We start from the raw sequence: 22,879 nt of genomic DNA on the forward strand, positions 1-22,879 counted from the left end.
AATATAGTCCTTGATTAGTGAAGCTGTGTTGTTGTTCTCCTTGTTACGAGACATTTCATTATTACACCATTTGAGAAGGACAAAATGGAATGTAACAACTCCGTAGCAGTCAAATCCGATTGCCAGCCCCATTAGGTACACGGTCACATTAATTAATATTTATTTGGGCTGCTATGAGATCCCGATCGAGCGGGATACATTAAAAATCGGAGTGTTACAATCCCAACGGCCTCATATCACTAGCATGGCTGTAACGGATCGTGCAGCCACGTCTCGATCCCTGAGTCAACAGATGGGGACGTTTGCAAGACAACAGCCATCTGCACGAACACTTCTACGACGTTTACAGCAGCATGGACTTTCAGCTCGGAGACCATGGTTGCGGTTACCTTTGACGCTGCATCACAGACAGGAGCGCCTGTGATGGTGTACTCAACGACGAACCTGGGTGCACGAATGGCAAAACGTCATTTTTTCGGATGAATCCAGGTGGTCGCATCCGTGTTTGGCAACATCGCGGTGAATGCACATTGGACGCGTGTATTCGTCATCGCCATACTGGCGTATCACCCGGCGTAATGGCATGGGGGGCCATTGGTTACACGTCTCGGTCACCTCTCGTTCGCATTGACGGCACTTTTAACAGTGGACGTTACATTTCAGATGTGCTACGACCCGTGGCTGTACCCTTCATTCGATCCGTGCGAAACCCTACCTTTCAGCAGAATAATGCACGACCGCATGTTGTAGGTCCTGTACGGGCCTTTCTGGATACAGAAAATGTTCGACTGCTGCCCTGGCCAGCACATTCTCCAGATCTCTCACCAATTGGAAACGTCTGATCAATGGTGGCTGAGCAATTGGCTCGTCACAATACGCCAGTCACTACTCTTGATGAACTGTGGTATCGCGTTGAAGCTGCATGGGCAGCTGTACCTATACACGCCATCCAAGCTCTGTTTGACTCAATGGCCAGGCGTATCAAGGCCGTTATTACGGCCAGAGGTGGTTGTTCTGGGTACTGATTTCTCAGGATCTATGCACCCAAATTGCGTGAAAATGTAATCACATTTCAGTTCTAGTATAATATATTTGTCCAATGAATACTCGTTTATCATCTGCATTTCTTCTTGGTGTAGCAATTTTAATGGCCAGTAGTGTATTTGCACACATATTGCATCTGTGTCTCTAGCGAATTTAGTTCTGCAATTTCGTTTTCACGCAGCTCAGTATTTATGATGTCACATCTTCTGAACTACACGTGGTACAGTGGCATTACTTTGCAGGTATTTTCAGTGGTATGCGAAATGTGTTGCGAATAGTGTTAACAGCAAAGAAGGAATGAATTAAAACGTTATGTATAATACGTAGGTTTTTCATGCACTTAATTGATTATGATGTCTTATCTCCTGAACTATGCTGTGGCCCTCCCCCAATGAGAGCCCAGTGTGGCAATCAGTGCGACACCTCTCTCGGTCTTTTGCGACGGCTGTGCTTGGAGCAGATGGGGCGCATTGCTTTCGCTGCGTCGCGCAGTGCGCGCTGGCCACTGTCTTCCCGTGGGGGATTCAGGGCAACTGTCTTTCCCCACGCAAACATTAAGAGGGCACTGATCCCTGGGCCGACAGTGCTAGCGCCGTATTTAACACTGTTCCACACGCCTGTCGAAATAACCTACGAGAGATCATGTCTTTGCAGTATAACAAACGGATCCTCAGCAAGAAACAAAGGAACCGCTAAAAAAAAAAAAAATCCAGATGAGTAGTATGAAAAGTGCTGACAGATTCGGAGAGTGTTTGTTGGCTATTTCATTATGAGTGGGAATCTTTACAATTATCTGTCGTATCCATTTTTCTCTTTCTCTCAGCTGTGCTTCACTTGTAAACAATGGCGTCCCATGAACGGTGTAACAAGCTCACAGGACAAAATATTGATTAACCCTTAAATCACACACTGACTGCTTTGGAACGCTGCTGATGGTACAAAACTAATCCGGTCACTGCCTCTGTTAAGTCATGAATCTGGAGTTGTTTATATGTGCCAGTTGGTTGTACAGAACAACTGTACTAAGACATGTCGACTTGTAGAAATGACAGTGACAGAAATGATGTGTCCTTGACCAACCACATCGTAAATGAGGCTGCCCGAATTATTAGTGTATCAACGCTGACTGTCCCATTTGTGTACAATGAATTGTGTATTTCAGTGCAACAACTTTTAATTACTTGATGACTAGTTTCAGGTCGAGATCCATTTTGAAATCATTCAAACAGTCAAAATGGTGTTTCTCAAAATATAAGAACCATGTCAAAGTAATGACATAAACATATAACAACGTGCAATAAACTGTTACAGAGCATGCAGATAAATGTATGCCCTGTAACTGTTTATTCGCACTTCGTTGTACGTATTTATTTGTTACTTTGACATGGTTCTTATATTCTGGGTAATACCAATTTTCACTATTTGAATGATATGAAAATGGATCCCGAAGCGAAACTAATCATCAAGTAAATAGAAATGAAATTTTCAACTTTGGCTGTTTGTCATTGTGTTGATTAACGTAGACTGCCTTCCTGCAATTACTCCAGCACGCTGGAAGCTCGTGAATTCTTTATCTTTCCCAGTCATGTGACATAGCGCGAAAGGGGCCTAAACAGAGGGGGTAAAGCCGGGTATCAGGCCTTAGTTTCTGGGCGTACAATGTAAACTGAACTTGATAATGAACATTTAGAGTCGGGTACCTTGCGAAATACCATTACTCACAGTGGCATTTATCTCTGCATGTCTTCAATCCCACAAAAATCTTTATAAAACGGATCTGAAGATGTTCATTATAGACGGAAACAGTTAGTCTGATGATAAAAAGAATTTGTCACCACAGACATGAAGTAAAAAAAATTATTCTATGTATATTCGGGTCACTGTTCAATTCCTAATCATGTCTCAGCTTGTGAATTGTTTTCAATATCAGTATAGTTGCTGTCCTCTCGCGACCAATGTGTCACCATTGTGAGTATAGTCGCAACTGATCCAAATCAATGAGGGCGTCGAGTGCACCGATGCCCAGATGAAGCATTTAACCCGCAAGGTGGGAGGGCTGTGGTTCAGGTCAAAGGTGCTTCTGCAATATACCATCACTTGGACCGACTCACCGAGATTACCGTGAACGTCAACCAAGTTCAATATCCGCAGTTACCAAGGGTTGCCGTTATTTCCCATTTTCTCAACATGTCTGCTGAGTACTTTCCTGTCTTCAAGAAGGCAAGAGCTATGTTCACGGGGCTACACGCATATATTTCTGATCTGACGAACACTTAGGCACCCTACTGCACCTCGACTGATCCATCACATCATCAGATCTTAATGCTGTAGAAAATGCAGGGCATTATTTGGAACAGTGGGAAAACGTAGTAACCAACTTCCACGCAATATGGTGGGTTTACGTACCTAATAATCAATGTATGGTTTTAGCTGGAAGTGGCAAACCTGAAGGAGCTTCAGCCCTTATCAATGCTAGAAACGGTGTTACTCGGAATTAGAGGCGTTTATAATGAGGATGACTAATTTTTGACTGTTGTGTATGTATCCTTTTTAAGAATAATGAGCAACGCCAAAGAGCACCTTTGATTAATAGTAATTATCTGGAGATACTGAAAAAAAAAAGAAAACCGTAATCGTAACAATAGCTACATACCAGGTGGTTATAATTAAACTTTCCCTATTTAACACGTTATATCACGGAAACTAGTCACCGAACGAGTACCAAAACTTGGTAGCGTTAATGTCCGTAGTATGGGGTGCTTGATTTCCACGCGTCACAAGGCCACCGCCCAGTTCAAATTGCGGCCACAAGGTGCCGTGATCAGTCATCGTGTCTCATAGTCTCACACACCTGACCAGTCGCAGTACACTTGTCGACGCGTCAACATGAGCTTGGACAAAAGGAGCAGGGCATTATTGGTGAAGCTCTGTTATCAAAACAACAGTAATGCTGCAACAGCACTTTCAGAATATTGCCGGCTGAAAGAATTACGGAAGACTCCTCTTTCCTCATCTGCTGCGAGGAACATGATGAAAGAGTCAAATGGAGAACTGCGCGTCGCTCCGGGAAGAGGTCGATGACAGGTTGCACCACAGATGGTTGATGAAATCGCTGTTGCTATGGCAGACAACGCTGCGCCCAATTCCCGATCGTCAGGCAGTGCGCGTTCTGTGTCACGACTGTTGAACATCCAGTTGTCTATTGTACAGAAGGTGCTTCGAACCATTCTCAAACGGTATCCATACAAGATGCATATCGTACAGCAGCTTGCAACAACGACTTGTTGACTTCGTTCTCCACTTTCTCGCAAGGATTGAAGTTAACGAGGGCTGGCCCTGGACCATCCTATGGACAGACGAAGTTCATTTTTCTCTGACAGGTGAGGTCAAAACACAGAATTGCCGAGTGTGGGGATTGTAATATCCACGCCTACATTTTATTCAAAATAATATTCACTACAGCATTGCATGTGGAATGTGACTCAAATTTGATCCTATGCTCGTAATACTAATAAAAAGAACGTCATCCTTAATAAAATAGAAATAATTCAAAAGCCAAGCTCGCTTAAATACTTTTTACTGGATAACCGGTTTCAACACACTAAAGGTGCCATCATCGGATCTGAATGCAACTTAACATTTATAAACCATTTGGATAAAACGATACATGAGGCAGACCAGCTGACATAAATTCATTCTCACTTTTTTTTTTTTTTTTGGTCATCAGTCTACTAACTGGTTTGATGCGGCCCGCCACGAATTCCTTTCATGTGCTAACCTCTTTATCTCAGAGCAGCACTTGCAACCTACGTCCTCAATTATTTGCTTGACGTATTCCAATCTCTGTCTTCCTCTACAGTTTTTGCCCTCTACAGCTCCATCTAGTACCATGGAAGTCATTCCCTCATGTCTTAGCAGATGTCCTATCATCCTGTCCCTTCTCCTTATCAGTGTTTTCCACATATTCCTTCCCTCTCCGATTCTGCGTAGAACCTCCTCATTCCTTACCTTATCAGTCCACCTAATTTTCAGCATTCGTCTATAGCACCACATCTCAAATGCTTCGATTCTCTTCTGTTCCGGTTTTCCCACAGTCCATGTTTCACTACCATACAATGCTGTACTCCAGACGTACATCCTCAGAAATTTCTTCCTCAAATTAAGGCCGGTATTTGATATTAGTAGACTTCTCTTGGCCAGAAATGCCATTTGCCATAGCGAGTCTGCTTTTGATGTCCTTGCTCCGTCCGTCATTGGTTATTTTACTGTCTAGGTAGCAGAATTCCTTAACTTCATTGACTTCGTGACCATCAATCCTGATGTTAAGTTTCTCGCTGTTCTCATTTCTACTACTTCTAATTACTTTCGTCTTTCTCCGATTTACTCTCAAACCATACTGTGTACTCATTAGACTGTTCATTCCGTTAGGCAGATCATTTAATTCTTCTTCACTTTCAGTCAGGATAGCAATGTCATCAGCGAATCGTATCATTGATATCCTTTCACCTTGTATTTTAATTCCACTCCTGAACCTTTCTTTTATTTCCATCATTGCTTCCTCGATGAACAGATTGAAGAGTAGGGGTGAAAGGCTGCAGCCTTGTCTTACACCCTTCTTAATACGAGCACTTCGTTCTTGATCGTCCACTCTTATTATTCCCTCTTGGTTGTTGTACATATTGTATATGACCCGTCTCTCCCTATAGCTTACCCCTACTTTTTTCAGAATCTCGAACAGCTTGCACCATTTTATATTGTCGAACGCTTTTTCCAGGTCGACAGATCCTATGAAAGTGTCATGATTTTTCTTTAGCCTTGCTTCCATTATTAGCCGTAACGTCAGAATTGCCTCTCTCGTCCCTTTACTTTTCCTAAAGCCAAACTGATCGTCACCTAGCGCATTCTCAATTTTCTTTTCCATTTTTCTGTATATTATTCTTGTAAGCAGCTTCGATGCATGAGCTGTGAAGTTGATTGTGCGATAATTCTCGCACTTGTCAGCTCTTGCCGTCTTCGGAATTGTGTGGATGATGCTTTTCCGAAAGTCAGATGGTACTTCGCCAGACTCATATATTCTACACACCAACGTGAATAGTCGTTTTGTTGCCACTTCCCCCAATGATTTTAGAAATTCTGATGGAATGTTATCTATCCCTTCTGCCTTATTTGACCGCAAGTCCTCCAAAGCTCTTTTAAATTCCGATTCTAATACTGGATCCCTTATCTCTTCTAGATTGACTCCTGTTTCTTCTTCTATCACATCAGACATAGAGGCTTTCAATGTATTCTTTCCACCTATCTGCTCTCTCCTCTGCATTTAACAGTGGAATTCCCGTTGCACTCTTAATGTTACCACCGTTGCTTTTAATGTCACCAAAGGTTGTTTTGACTTTCCTGTATGCTGAGTCTGTCCTTCCGACAATCATACCTTTTTCGATGTCTTCACATTTTTCCTGCAGCCATTTCGTCTTAGCTTCCCTGCACTTCCTATTTATTTCATTCCTCAGCGACTTGTATTGCTGTATTCCTGATTTTCCCGGAACATGTTTGTACTTCCTCCTATCATCAATCAACTGGAGTATTTCTTCTGTTACCCATGGTTTCTTCGCAGCTACCTTCTATGTACCTATGTTTTCCTTCCCAACTTCTGTGATGGCCCTGTTTTAGAGATGTCCATTCCTCTTCAACTGTACTGCCTACTGCGCTATTCCTTATTGCTGTGTCTATAGCGTTAGAGAACATTCTCACAAAAAACTATAAAAAAACTGCTCTCATGGTCATTCTTTTCCATACAAGATAAAACTATTTGGTATATGACCGCTGCTCGACTAACAATGGTCGGCCGTTGTCGTACTTGTACGGTAATTAGTTTCCTTGTTATAAAGTGTTAAATAGGGAAAGTTTAATTATAACCATCCGGTGTTATAAAGCACCAGCCTTGCTTTTCTGTCTGTCTATGAAGGCTTGTCTTAAGAACTGCTGTAGAGACTTTGATACCATTGTCACTGTTAGACAGATTGCAGGGCAATTTGTGTATGTATTTCACAAATTTTTCGTAGAAAGTGTCGGCAAATCTCACGAAACATTGTTGGGATTCTGATATCGTTTTCACTAATTGATTTATGAGGAAGATTTGTGTACATAATTTTGTTAGAGAAGTCGTCCGGCCGCAGGCATTTGCAAGGGGCAGGCCGCAGACACGGCCAATGGATTCGGCTCAAATTTGGCAGATCGCTTGTGTACAACCTAAAGTGAAAGACTAGGATATTTTGGCTCAACCTCCCGCTCCTCCAACAGTTTTTGAGAAAACCAACCCTACACTTCATCAATCGACTCAAACTTGATGGGAGTGGCTCAAATGGCTCTAAGCACAATGGGACTTAACAGCTGAGGTCATCAGTCCCCCAAACTTAGAACTACGTAAACCTAACTAACCTAAGGATATCACACACATGCATACCGGGGCAGGATTCGAACCTGCGACCGTAGCAGCTGCGTGGTTCCGGACTAAAGCACCTAGAACCGCTCGGCCACCGCGGCCGGCTGACGGGAGTGATAGATAAACGTAAACTGAGGATTTTCATCATTATGTATGAAATCTGAAAACGCACATTTTCCTACAGATTGAGGAAAGGCATATTTTGACTGCCGCTTGTGCATCCATAAGGTATCAATGGTGCAATGAAAGCGTCGTTGACGTAGCGACCAAGGCATTTGGCTGGGAAGAGGAGAACCTGTGTTCGATTCCCAAGAGCATCCTTTTTCTTTATTTGCATTTTTTTCCGTTTCTAAACTGTTAGGAATAGCAGAGTTAATGAAAAAAGTGAAAGATGTATGGCATTGTTGGTCGGGAGTGCTCACCTGGGGAAGGTCGGCCACCGAGTAGCAATTCTTTTCAGTTGACGCCACATTGGGCTACTTGCTTGTCTATGATGATGAAACGATGATGAGAACAAAACGACACCCAGTCATCGAGCGGAGAAAATCGCCGACGCGGTTGGAACCTGGAAACGGGCCCGTTGTATGGCAGGTAGATGCGCTGACAACTCCGCCGGGGGTGTAGGCGAAGGCTCAGTAAGACAAGTAAATTAATAAGAAACAATAAAAAGCTAAGCAAACAAGTTTTTCAAATGACTTGGGTTAGTAAAGAATTAAAAATTTAACTCTGGTAGCTTTGCAATGGCTCTTTCAATCACTCTGTTACATGCCCTCGTTTTATTTCGAAGAACTGTATGGATGATACTAGTCATGTAAACGTTCGAAATTACATCGTCCGTTACGTAGATGTGGCGGAAATAACTCTTGGTTATTCTAATAATTTACGGGTATGCAGCCGGATCCCGTCGACATTCTGCCTCGATATTTCGGCCCAGAGACGTCCGGCTAACATCAGGTGAGTACACAACTACTGAAGAGCCCAGGTGCAGTCGCGGTATTTATGCCTGATGATGGCCGGACGTCTCTGGGCCGAAATATCGTGGCAGAATGTCGACGGGATCCGGCTGCATACCCGGGAATTATTAGAAGACGAAATACGCTGGGAAAATTTCAGAACTCTTGGTTATGTTTAAAAATATTTCTTTTACGGGCAATAATTCTGATGCAGACCGCGCTTACGATAACATAGCCTGAAAAATCGGTGCTGAAAGCTACTCGTGAATTATTATGCTTTGAAATGTTGTTGCATTCGCACGGTTGTGCATATACTGCTGGGTTTCCAGAAGCAAACTACAATTCTGAAGCCTCAAAACACTGTATTTAACACGGCGATAAAATAAACATCACATTGCTGGCACACAGATGCGCAGTTTTTCGGTACTACGTTTAACTTGCAAATCGACAGACCGTCGCCATTTATAAACATGCTGTCACAGATGACAGTATTAGTTTTTTCATCCAAGTAATCTAGTATCAGATAAAAATAAATGTAATTATCAACGTCCAATTGTAAAATATTCTCAAGATATGTCTTGTAAATTTAATGGGTCAGTTTACCAGATTTGTTCCTTTTATATCCCAACGATCAAAATAATAATTTGTTCCCTATAAGCGGAGGAGAACCTCAGGCAATATTTTTCCGAATGGTGCGATGCAATATTTCGCCATGCCGAATGTGTTATTTTATGTGTGCTATTGACTGTAGCAAGGTTTCGTTTTTCTCCCTTATGTGATACCTTGCGTCGAATGTACGAGTAAGTCTTCGAAGTTCTCTTACTCGGATTTGGTTTCGTATCCTCTTAGATTTTTAATTATTTACTTATCCAACTCAAAAAATGGTTCAAATGGCTCTAAGCACTATGGGACTCAACATCTGAGGTCATCAGTCCCCTAGACATAGAACTACTGAAACCTAACTAACCTAAGGACATCACACACATCCATGCCCGAGTATTCGAACCTGCGACCGTAGCAGCAGCGCGGTTCCGGACTGAAGGGCCTAGAACCGCTCGGTCACATCGGCCGGCTATCCAAGTCAGGTGATAAGTTTTTTGCTTACTTTGCTGTTATTTCTTATTGTTTTACATGCCTTACTAACCCTACTATTCCTCCTACTGTCGAAACGGAAAAAGTACAAATAAAAAAGCACTTGCTACTGCATCACAAGTTCTCTACCAGACAAATATCTCTGGTCATTATGCCAGAGGCACTTCCGTTTCACGTCGTTTACCCTTTATTTATTTATTTTTTCATCAGTCTTCTGACTGGTTTGATGCGGTCCGCCACGAATTCCCTCCTGTGCTAACCTCTTCATCTCAGAGTAGCACTTGCAACCTACGTCCTCAATTATTTGCTGGTTGTATTCCAATCTCTGTCTTCCTCTCATGGAAGTCATTCCCTGATGTCTTGACGTCCTATCATCCTGTCCCTTCTCCTTATCAGTATTTTCCAAACATTTCTTTCCTCTCCGATTCTGCGTTGAACCTTATCAGTCCACCTAATTTTCAACATTCATCTGTAGCAACACATCTCAAATGCTTCGAGTGTCCTTTGTTCCGGTTTTCCCACAGTCAATATTTCACTACCAAACAGTGCTGTACTCCAGACGTACATTCTCAGAATTTTCTTCCTCAAATTGAGGCCGATATTTGACATTAGTAGACTTCTCTTGGCCAGGAATGCCTTTTTTGCCATTGCTAGTCTGTTTTTGATGTCCTCCTTGCTCCGTCCGTCATTGGATATTTTACTGCTTAGGTATCAGAATTCCCTAACTTCATTTGCTTCGTGACCATCGATCCTGATATTAAGTTCCTCGCTGCTCTCATTTCTACTACTTCTTATTACCTACGTCTTTCCTCGATCTACTCTCAGACCATACTCTGTACTCATTAGATTGTTCATTCTGTTCAGCAGATCATTTAATTCTTCTTCACTTTCACTCAGGGTAGAAATGTCATCAGCGAACAGTATCATTGATATCCTTTCAACTTGAATTTTAATTCCATTCCTGAACCTTTCTTTTATTTCCATCAATGCTTCCTCGATGCAGAGATTGAACAGTAGAGGCGAAAGGCTACATCCTTGTCTTACACCATTTTTAATACGAGCATTTCGTTCTTGGTCGTCCACTCTTATTATTCCTTCTTGACTGTTGTGCATATTGTACATGACCCGTCTCTTCCTATAGCTTACCTCTACTTTTTTTCAGAATTTCGAACATCTTGCATCATTTTACATTGCCGAACGCTTTTTCCAGGTCGAAAAATACTATGAACGTGTTTTGATTTTTCTGTAATCGTGCTTCCATTATTAACCGCAACGTCAGAATTCACTCACTCTTGCCTTTACTTTTACCTCAAACTGACCGTCATCTAGCGTATCTTCAATTTTCTTTTCCATTCTTCTGTACATTATTCTTGTAAGCAACTTGGATGCGTGAGCTGTTAAGCTAATTGTGCGATAATTCTCGCACTTGTCAGCTCTTGACATCTTCGGTATTGTGTGGATGACGCTTTTCCGAAAGTCAAATGGTATGTCGCCAGTCTCATACACTCTACACACTAACTTGAATAGTCGTTTTGTTACCACTTCCCCCAATGATTTTAGAAATTCTGATGAAATGTTATGTATCCCTTCTGCCTTATTTGCCTCCAATTCTGATTCTAATACTGGATCCTTTATCTATTCTAAATCGGATCTTGTTTTTTATTCTATCACACCAGACAAATCTTCCTCCTCATAGAGGCTTTCATTATATTCTTTCCGCCTATCCGCTCTCTCCTCTGCATTGAGTAGTGGAATTCCCGTTGCATTCTTAATGTTACCACCCTCGCTTTTAATGTCACCGAAGGTTGTTCTGACTTTCCTGTGTGCTGAGTCTGTCCTTCCGACAATCATTTCTTTTTCGATGTCTTCACGTTTTTCCTGCGACCATTTCGTCTTAGCTTTCCTGCTCTTCTTATTTATTTCGTTCTTCAGCGATTTGTATTTCTTTATTCCTGAGTTTCCCGGAACATTTTTGTACTTTCTCCTTTCAACAATCAACTGAAGTATTTATTCTGTTACCCATGTTTTCTTCGCAGTTACCTCCTCTGTATTTATGTTTTCCTTCCCAACTTCTGTGATTGCTCTTTTTAGAGATGTCTATTCCTCTTCAACTGTACTGCCTACTGAGCTATTCCTTATTACTGTATCTATAGCCTTAGAGAACTTCAAGGTTATCTCGTCATTCCTTAGTACTTCCGTATCCCACATCTTTACATATTGATGCTTCCTGACTATAGTCTTAAACTTCACCCTACTCTTCATCACTACTATATTGTGATCTGAGTCTATATCTACTCTTGGGTACGCTTTACAATCCAGTATCTGATTTCGGAATCTCTGCCTGACCATAATGCAATCTGAAATCTTCCCGTATCACCCGGCCTTTTCCAAGTATACCTCCTCCTGTTGTGATTCTTGAAAAGAGTATTCGCTATTATTAGCTGAAACTTGTTACAGAACTCAATTAGCTTTTCTCCTCTCTCATTTCATGTCCCAAGACCATATTCTCCTGTAACATTTTCTTCTACTCCTTCCCCTACAACTGCATTCCTTTCCCCCATGACTATTAGATTTTCATCCCCCTTCAGATATTTTATTACCCTTTCAATATCCTCATACACTCTCTGTGTCTCTTCATCTTCAGCATGCGACGTCGGCATGTATAACTGAACTACCGTTGTCGGTGTTGTTTTGCTGTCGATTCTGGTAAGAACTGTCCTGATAAGAACTGAAGTATTCGCAGAAACACACTCTCTGCCCTACCTTCCTATTCTTAACGAATCCTAATCCTGTTACACCATTTTCCCCTGCTGTTGATATTACCCTATACTCATCTGACCAGAAATCATTGTCTTGTTTCCACATCACTTCACCGAGCCCCACCATATCTAGCTTGAGCCTTTGCATTTCCTTATTCAGATTTTCTAGTTGCCCTATCACGTCCAAACTTCTGTCATTCCACGCCCGACTCGTAGAACGTTGTCCTTTCGTTGATTATTCAATCTTTTTCTCATGGTAACTTCCCCCTTGGTAGTCTCCCGGAGATCCGAATGGGGGACTATTCCGGAATCTTTTGCCAATGGAGAGGTCATCATGACACATTTTCTATTACAGGCCACATGTTCTGTGGATACGCGTTACGTGTCTTTAATGCAGTGGCTACCATTGCCTTCTGCATCCTCACGCAGTTGATCATTGCTGATTCTTCCGCCTTTAGTGTCAGTTTCCCACCCTTAGGACAAGAGAGTGCCCTGAACCTCTGTCCACTCCTCCACCCTCTTTGACAAGGCCGTTGGCAGAATTAGGGTGACATCTTTTGCAGGAAGTCTTCGGCCGCCAATGGTGTTTATTAATCAGAATTTAGGCAGCGGCGGGATTCTAAGCTGGGACCGAAGACGTTTTGTTTATGAATCATGGACGCTACCCCCTTTTTGCGTTTGTTCGTTGTTGATCGTTGTGTTTGGTCGTTGCGGACGTCACATGACATCCGTTCAAGTTCGTTTGTTGGTCCTTCCACTCAGTTTTTTTTATTACAGAGGCCAACCGGCTCTCTGACCGAACACGCAGAGCTACCGTGCCGGCGTCATGGGAGCAAACCCTACGAATACATAACAAGGAGTCAAAAACGTTTTCTTATAAATGAGGAAAACCTCGATTTACAGGAAAATACACGTTTGCGGACCCCATAGAGGATGATGAAAAATACTCAATTACCTATCGACCCGTCAATTTGAGTCGTTTGCGCGTCATGTAGATGTAGTTTTCTCAAAAGCATGGGGTATTTGTGGGGGGGGGGGGGTGTTGAGTCAAAATACCTTGGAGGCTTACGCCTTTCATTTTAGGGTTTACACAAATGACCTGCCAGATATGAGCCGAATCGGTTGGCCGTATCTGAGGCCAGCCCCTTGTTAGTGTTAGCAGTGAAAAGACAATCCGGATCGCTACTCTCGCTTGCATAAAGGACGTAGACAGATAAAAAGAACAATATGGAGGCCAGAATTTCTAAGGAAGGGAGACAAGTGTAGCAGAGGCTGGACGATTCACGCGTTAGATGAAACGAACTGGTCCATAGAAAATCTCCATAGCCATCAGAGAGCCTTGTTAATAAGCATATTTTAGTTGGAATTATCAGCAGAACCTCATTCCAGAGTAGGCCAAATGACTTGGTGATTAACACTGCAATGCCAAGTCACCATGCGGTAGTAGACACTACATCCTTCACACGATTCGGTTGACGTCACGCAATAAACCCTTGCGGCTTCCTAACTATGCCCTGAGGTTATCGGTCCTACACATTCCTGATCAGTTTGCGCAGCTGTCCAATATTGCCCTCCTGGGACGGGACGCGGTTTGTGCGGCCGATCTCGGCGTTCATTATTGATTAGGTGAGAATGATTGCTACCGGCAGCATAGAGATCCCTCGCTGGACTATGGGAGCTGCAGGATTCAAATCAACAGATTTAGCATGCTGGACAGTCCGCTCAACTTATTAAAGTAACTGTAGAAACTGAAAAACGGCGACGACTTCTTTGGCCGAGTTACCGCAGTCACAGCAGATTTTGCAACGCTGAAACTTTGAAATTGTTGATGCAGTCCCTACGTGCCTTCAGCGATTGGGCACAAATAAGACAACTGTTGTTGTGATGTATATTTGTCCTACTCTCCGTCATCGCAGGAAGATCTTCCACTTCTTTACAATAGACTGTTTACTTTTAATTTTATTCATAGCTGTACTTCTTTTGCTTCCTCACCTGATGTTTCAAAACAGTTGTACTTTATTATGTCAGCATCACAGGTTAAAATTAAAAACACGAACGTTATTGCCAAGTCCCTCAGCAAAAATGGTTGAAATGGCTCTAAGCACTATGGGACTTAACATCTGAGGTCATCAGTCCCCTAGACTTAGAACTACTAAAACCTAACTAATCTAAGGACATCACTCACATCCATGCCCGAGGCAGGATTCGAAACTGCTACCGTAGTGGTCGTGCGGTTCCAGACTGTAGCGCCTAGAACCGCTCGGCCATCCCGGCCGGCTGAGCAACGAATTTATAGTGCAAAACCCCTGCTCGTAGGTCACCCCTCTGGCAACAAAAGCGAATTGTAACGCTGAAAGGTCGCAGGCCGAACTAATCGCAAAGGACCTGACAGTATTTAGGGCGTCATAGAGCACCTAATGTATCCATGCCTGTCACAACAGCTCCACAGAGACCTCTGTGTACAGTGACGGCAGAAGCGTCAGCATTACAACTAATTCTTGCTTCCGAAGGGGTGGCCTAACGGCAGTCGTTTTGCCCTGAAACTTAGATGATTCTTTTTCTCAAGACACCCTCTACAATTCTCCATGTAAGGGTGATTCCGTGAAGATATTACAAGTTTTCATTGATGATGGAGAAGGGAAGTGTAAATGTATCAGTTTGAAGTAAGGGTGCCTGGTACAGAAACGACTGAGTGAATATTTTTCTGACACTTATGACAAAGATCCTTATCTACTGCAAGCTTTTTGGTTTCCATATTTTGGGAGTAATTAGTATGGACCACTGTCAAACGCATCTCTTCTATTGGACAAGTGCTCGTATATCTTAAGGTATGCGTTTTAGAGCCCAAGTTTATTACACAATTTTTTTCTTATTTTGGTCTGTGCTACTTGCTCCCAAAATAAGGAAAGCAAAGAGCTTATAGTAGAGGAAGTCAGGTGTCAGAATGATTGTCACTTATATCTTTCGGTGAGGTCGTTTCAGGGCCAGCGTCTCTTACCTCAGATTCATACATTTATCTTTCTCCGTCATCCCTGAAAGTTTGTAACATCGTCACGGAATCACCCTGGTGATCAAAAAGTTTTCGTTTGATGGCAATTGTGTAGTGTATTTGCAAAGCACTGCGATTCTGGTGCGAGTATATAAGCATCGACATGTATGTAAGGGATTAGCGTGGCATTCATGTGTTAATGATGTGCATGTGGTAAATGCAGAATCGTGAACTATGGCGACATTATTGCCAAATGCTACCAAACAGGATCAACGTGCTGTTTTTCTTTTCTTGGCTGCTGAACGACTAACACATCAATCAGAGAATGAAGAATTTGTATGAGAGAGCACGTCTGTCTAAAACCGCAATTATAGAGTGGTACTTCAAGAGGTGTTGCTACTTGATAATGCACGTCCCCAAATAGTAAACGTTGGCACACAGAAGTTACGCCAACCCAAGTGGGAGACACTCGAGCACCGATCCTATATCTCTGGTCTCTCCCCATGCGATCATCACGTCTTGGTTTGGTAATACCTGAAATTTAGGCTTCCCCGCATGACTGGTAGTAGTATGACTGGGTAGTATTGGAATCTGTTTCAGAGGGTAAGCGTGTGGATGGACATGGCAGAATAAAGGGAGGGAGCAGAGGAGATGGATAGTGAGAGGGGGAGTGTGAGATGGATAGTCAAAGAGAAGAGGAGGGGAGGGGCAGATGGAGGAGGAAGTAGGATATGGACAGAGAGGGAGGGAGGAGGAGATGGACCGAAGAGGAGGAGGAGGTGGACAGAGAGGGGGAAGATGAGATGGGCAGACAGAGAGAAGGGAATATATTGAGTGACAGAGAGGGGGGGCAGTAGAAGAAGGACAGAGAGAAGGGGGAGAGGAGGAGATGGACAGAGAGGGAGAGGGGGGGGAGGAGGAGGTGAAGATCAGGCAGGGTGTGCATATGTTCCATTGTGATATATTCAATTCGGAATTCAGCTTAATCTGTGGGATGTGCGTTTTCTACATTAGCATTGATGCGATCACTCAGTACTTGAGTGCAAACTTCGTAAATAACAGGAAATAAACTGAAGAGACGATGATTCTTGAAACGCTATTCCAAGCAACGGGGAAGCAGCAAAGATTTTAGCCACGTGTTCGCCTGTTTCTCCACTAGTAAGCTTAAATTTTTCAGTCGTCAGAACATGATGACTGTCTGCTTTGCTATTCTGTATTTCGTTTATAGCTTTCTTATTTCTTCTGGGCTGATATCTGGAACTTCGAATATTCATTTGGATAAGGCGCCACCAGTGGTTCACGAATGGTTTCGTGTAGCTCGCTGTAGAAATTCCTTAAGTGCTCCAGAATTTCTTTATTATATTTTATACGCTCTTTAACACTATATATTTCTATTTTTTGTAACATATTGGTTGTTCGGCCGTGCAGGATAGAACAGAGACATCAAACACTTTCTATCATGAAATGGACTTGTTTGTAGCAACAGAAGTAATGCACACAGACAGTGCGCCGACGAACACCATGGACTGTTAGCATGGCACCGTTGTTAAGGTTTACCCTGACGTGACAGAAGAGGGCGTCACTGGGCAGTGGACGCAGGTGCGGCACCGTGGTGGTTTCTGGTCCTCCGTGCAACATCATAATGGACGTGTGTGTATGAAGGCATCGAGGTGAACGAAGGTTACGAGATTCCATTCGCCATCATCACTAGCGGACCAGGTGTTAAAGAACAGCAGAGAGGAAAATCTAAACCTCCTAAATTCCTAACTTGAAGAACGTAGGGAGAACCAATATTTTATTTGTTTTAATTCATATAATTGCTAATACCCGTGCGTCTTTGATTCATAATCAAAACGTCTTCGATCCCGGTTTCTATCCCCGCCATTGCCTAAATTTTGATAAATAGTCAGTATTGGCGGCCGAAGACATCCGGCATAAGAAGTCAGCCTAATTCTGCCAACGGCCTTGTCAAAGAGGGCGGAGGAGCGGATAGAGGTTCAGGGCACTCTCTTGTCCAAGGGGTGGGAAATTGCCCCTAAAGGCGGAAGAATCAGCAATGATCAACGACATGAGGATGCAAAAGGGAATGGAAACCACTGCATTAAAGACACGTAACGTGTATCCGCAGGACATGTGGCCTGTATTTGAAGAAGTGTCATGATGATCTCTCCATTGGCAAAAGATTCCGGAATAGTCCCCCATTCGGATCTCCGGGAGGGGTCTGCCAAGGGGGAGGTTACCATGAGAAAAAGATTGAATAATCAACGAAAGGATAACGTTCTACGAATCGGGGAGTGGAATGTCAGAAGCTTGAACGTGGTAGGGAAACTAGAAAATCTGAAAAGGGAAATGCAAATGCTCAATCTAGATATCGTGGGGGTCAGTGAAGTGAAGTGGAAGGAAGACACGGATTTCTGGTCAGATGAGTATCGGGTAATATCAACAGCAGCAGAAAATGGTATAACAGGTGTAGGATTCGTTATGAATAGGAAGGTAGGGCAGAGGGTGTGTTACTGTGAACAGTTCAGTGACCGGGTTGTTCTAATCAGAATCGACAGCAGACCAACACCGACAACGATAGTTCAGGTATACATGCCGACGTCGCAAGTTGAAGATGAACAGATAGAGAAAGTGTATGAGGATATTGAAAGGGTAATGTAGTATGTAAAGGGGGACGAAAATCTAATAGTCATGGGCGACTGCAATGCAGTGGTAGGGGAAGGAGTAGAAGAAAAGGTTACAGGAAAATATGGGCTTGGGACGAGGAATGAAAGAGGATAAAGACTAATTGAGTTATGTAACAAGTTTCAGCTAGTAATAGCGAATACACTGTTCAAGAATCACAAGAGGAGGAGGTATATTTGGAAAAGGCCGGGAGATACGGGAAGATTTCAATTAGATTACATCATGGTCAGACAGAGATTCCGAAATCAGATACTGGATCGTAAGGCGCACCCAGGAGCAGATATACACTCAGATCACAATATAGTAGTGATGAAGAGTAGGCTGAAGTTCAAGACATTAGTCAGGAAGAATCAATACGCAAAGAAGTGGGATACGGAAGTACTAAGGAATGACGAGATACGTTTGAAGTTCTCTAACGCTATAGATACAGCATTAAAGAATAGCGCAGTAGGCAGTACAGTTGAAGAGGAATGGACATCTCTAAAAAGGGCCATCACAGAAGTTGGGAAGGAAAACATAGGTACATAGAAGGTAGCTACGAAGAAACCATGGGTAACAGAAGAAATACTTCAGTTGATTGATGAAAGGAGGAAGTACAAACATGTTCCGGGAAAATCAGGAATACAGCAATACAAGTCGCTGAGGAATGAAATACGAGGCCTGTTCGGAAAGTAAGCTCCGATTGATTGCCAAATTGAAACCACAGTGAACATCAGAAATGTTTTACTTGTAACAATTAGCTACACCTTTCAGCTACTTCTCTACGTAGTCGCCGTTCTGACTTAAGACTTTTGTCATAGCGTTGTACCAACTTTTCAATAGCCTCATCATAGAAGGCAGCCGCCAGTGCTTTCCGCCAATTCTCCACGCTGGCCTACACCTCGTTGTCTGTGTCAAAATGTTGTCTTCAAAGACAGCGGTTCATGTGACCAGAGATGAAACTCAGGGGGAGACAATGGCGGACTGTATTGTGGGTAATCTCACATTTCCATTTGAAAACGCTGCAGGAGCATCTTCATTGCCCCTGCAGAATGCGGCTGAGAATTGTCTTGAAGACGAAACAGCACGACAGTTATGTAATGTTAGCTGCATAGCTTCAGGCGAAATTTCTCACCAGGCCCTCGTACTTGGCGGCAGACACTATTTTCTAGACATCTTTACGCACTCACTGCGAGCTCAGAAATAAGAAGAGCGACGTGATGCTAACTGGGGTTATACTAGAGACACTACCCAACACATCTGTGCAAAGCTTTATCGGATTTTCATAGTCGTTTCCATTTCGCGACCGATCGGAGCTTACTTTCTGAACGCCCCTCGTAAATAGGAAGTGCAGGGAAGCTAAGACGAAATGGCTGCAGGAAAAATGTGAAGACATCGAAAATGATATGATTGTTGGAAGGACAGACTCAGCATACAGGAAAGTCAAAACAACCTTTGGTGACATTAAAAGCAACGGTGGTAACATTAAGAGTGCAACGGGAATTCCACTGTTAAATGCAGAGGAGAGAGCAGATAGGTGGAAAGAATACATTGAAAGCCTCTATGAGGGTGAAGATTTGTCTGATGTGATAGAAGAAGAAACAGGAGTCGATTTAGAGGAGATAGGGGATCCAGTATTAGAATAGGAATTTAAAAGAGTTTTGGAGGACTTGCGGTCAAATAAGGCAGAAGGGATAGATAACATTCCATCAGAATTTCTAAAATCATTGGGGGAAGTGGCAACAAAACGACTATTCACGTTGGTGTGTAGAATATATGAGTCTGGCGATATACCATCTGACTTTCGGAAAAGCATCATCCACACAATTCCGAAGACGGCAAGAGATGACAAGTGCGAGAATTATCGCACCATCAGCTTAACAGCTCATACATCGAAGCTGCTTACAAGAATAATATACAGAAAAATGGAAAAGAAAATTGAGAATGCGCTAGGTGACGATCAGTTTGGCTTTAGGAAAAGTAAAGGGACGAGAGAGGCAATTCTGACGTTACGGCTAATAATGGAAGCAAGGCTAAAGAAAAATCATGACACTTTCATAGGATTTGTCGACCTGAAAAAAGCGTTCGACAATATAAAATGGTGCAAGCTGTTCGAGATTCTGAAAAAAGTAGGGGTAAGCTATAGGGAGAGACGGGTCATATACAATATGTACAACAACCAAGAGGGAATAATAAGAGTGGACGATCAAGAACGAAGTGCTCGTATTAAGAAGGGTGTAAGACAAGGCTGCAGCCTTTCACCCCTACTCTTCAATCTGTTCATCGAGGAAGCAATGATGGAAATAAAAGAAAGGTTCAGGAGTGGAATTAAAATACAAGGTGAAAGGATATCAATGATACGATTCGCTAATGACATTGCTATCCTGAGTGAAAGTGAAGAAGAATTAAATGATCTGCTGAACGGAATGAACAGTCTAATTAGTACACAGTATAGTTTGAGAGTAAATCGGAGAAAGACGAAAGTAATTAGAAGTAGTAGAAATGAGAACAGCGAGAAACTTAACATCAGGATTGATGGTCACGAAGTCAATGAAGTTAAGGAATTCTGCTACCTAGGCAGTAAAATAACCAAAGACGGACGGAGCAAGGAGGACATTAAAAGCAGACTCGCTATGGCAAAAAAGGCATTTCTGGCCAAGAGAAGTCTACTAATATCAAATACCGGCCTTAATTTGAGGAAGAAATTTCTGAGGATGTACGTCTGGAGTACTGCATTGTATGGTAGTGAAACATGGACTGTGGGAAAACCGGAACAGAAGAGAATCGAAGCGTTTGAGATGTGGTGCTATAGACGAACGCTGAAAATTAGGTGGACTGATAAGGTAAGGAATGAGGAGGTTCTACGCAGAATCGGAGAGGGAAGGAATATGTGGAAAACACTGATAAGGAGAAGGGACAGGATGATAGGACATCTGCTAAGACATGAGGGAATGACTTCCATGGTACTAGATGGAGCTGTAGAGGGCAAAAACTGTAGAGGAAGACAGAGATTGGAATACGTCAAGCAAATAATTGAGGACGTAGGTTGCAAGTGCTACTCTGAGATAAAGAGGTTAGCACATGAAAGGAATTCGTGGTGGGCCGCATGCTAACAAGTGAGTTAGTGAAACAATTTGATAGTTTGACGTAACAGTGATGTTGCATAACCAGTAACACGGCATGTAATCAAGGTATAGGAACACGGGTAGCTACTACAAAAGAAATATTTTTCAGATGGAGAAAAATTTCTGTGATAAATCAAGTAAGCAATTAACGAAAAGCTTAGTGAGGTTTTGTATAGTTTTTCACCCTGTACGGTGCCAAACCGTGAACTCCGCTGCAGAGAGAGGAGATATTTAGATAGGATGTAGAAAAGAATGAAAAGTGTGAAGGGGGCAGATAAGGAATGAGCTTGTCTTACAGAGAAGAGACAAATACCAGGAACCATTATTAAGAGGAAGAAAATAAATTGGCTAGGACACTGCATCAGAAGAAACTATGAGGAACGTTCATTAAGAGATAGATTTTTCTTTTCAAAGCTAATATCTGTTGAAAATTCGCGGAATTTCTTGTGGGAGATCGTGGACTACTTCCGCTATATCCCCTACAGTTTCATTAAGTTCCAATAATTGGGGGCGCTATAGGTAGCAGTCAAAATAGCGTCTATAACGGAGATAAGTTCAAAGTAGAGAGCTTTCATCGAGTTGCTTTTGGCAGAAAACCAGAGCAGATATTGATATGTGCTTGCAGAATGTCTACGGAGCCCTGGTAGTGACCGGGAGCAGGGTGAGTCATTGGACGAGGCGTGTGTCGTCATCACAACAAAGCGGCGCAGAGCTGTCCGATCTCCCGCGTGCCAGCCAGCCGCACACAACTGTGACTCCTGCAACGCTGGAATGTGCCGACACACCCACTCGAGGTAGTCGACGGATCACAACCGGACACGTCGTCACACAACCGGACATCTCTGTTGGTAGTGCTGACACACTTGTCCACTTGTCGGGGTACTCCTCATCCACCCTACAGCCCGCAATTCCCACTTCCCGACTTACATGTGTTTGGCCCACTGAAGGATGCATTCCATGTGAAGCAGTACGTAGATGTTGGGGAGGTTATTGACGCAACAAGACGTTGTCTCCGGCGTCGACCAGAAAAGGGTACCATGCAGGCTTACAGCCCTCTATCCACCCCCTACCTTCTACCCCCTCTCCCCCCCCCCCCCCAATAACGTGGCGTAAGATTTTCGCATTGAACAGAGATTATGTTGAAAAACAGAGTGTGGGGAATAATATGCCATATTGGAATCACGGAAAAAGACCAACCTGCTTTCAGAATAAAATTTTTGCTTTACTTATTGAACGTCCCTCGTACATAATATGATGCAGCAGTGTGGCGTTACTGTCACATATCGCTACGTGATATTGTTTCATTTTCTGCCATTATTTGGTGGTTATTTTACTGAGAGTACTAGACATGTGGGCTTGGGAGGATGGCTTTGCGCTTTTCGCGCTGGGAAGGTGCATTCCTGGTGTGGTCTCAGTGTGCTGTTGCAGGCAGGAGTCCATCAATGAATATCATTAGGAAAAGCGAACCTCCCCAGGGAGACGGCCACTTTTTAAAGAAGCGAGCCTGCTGTCTGCTTTGGTCTTTTTTGAGCTGATCCAGCGCCTGATCTACCTGACGGTAGAGATGCCCTGATACCACAGCTGTCCGCAGAAAATAATTAAGTTTGACACTTCAGCCTTCCTTCCTCGAACATGAGAGGTCGATATCGCTGTGCACCCTGGCCATCGTGAAAAAAACGGTTTTAGAAACATGTTCTAGACAATGGAGCTATAGTGACATCGTCAAAAGATAAGCACAAAATCAGCTCACGTCGTTTGAACAGTGGCGCTGTTAACAAAATGACTAGTTTACGTGCGAAGATGCTGAGCTCATT

This window comes from Schistocerca nitens, chromosome 6 (genome assembly GCF_023898315.1).
Source record: "Schistocerca nitens isolate TAMUIC-IGC-003100 chromosome 6, iqSchNite1.1, whole genome shotgun sequence".
NCBI lineage: Eukaryota > Metazoa > Arthropoda > Insecta > Orthoptera > Acrididae > Schistocerca > Schistocerca nitens.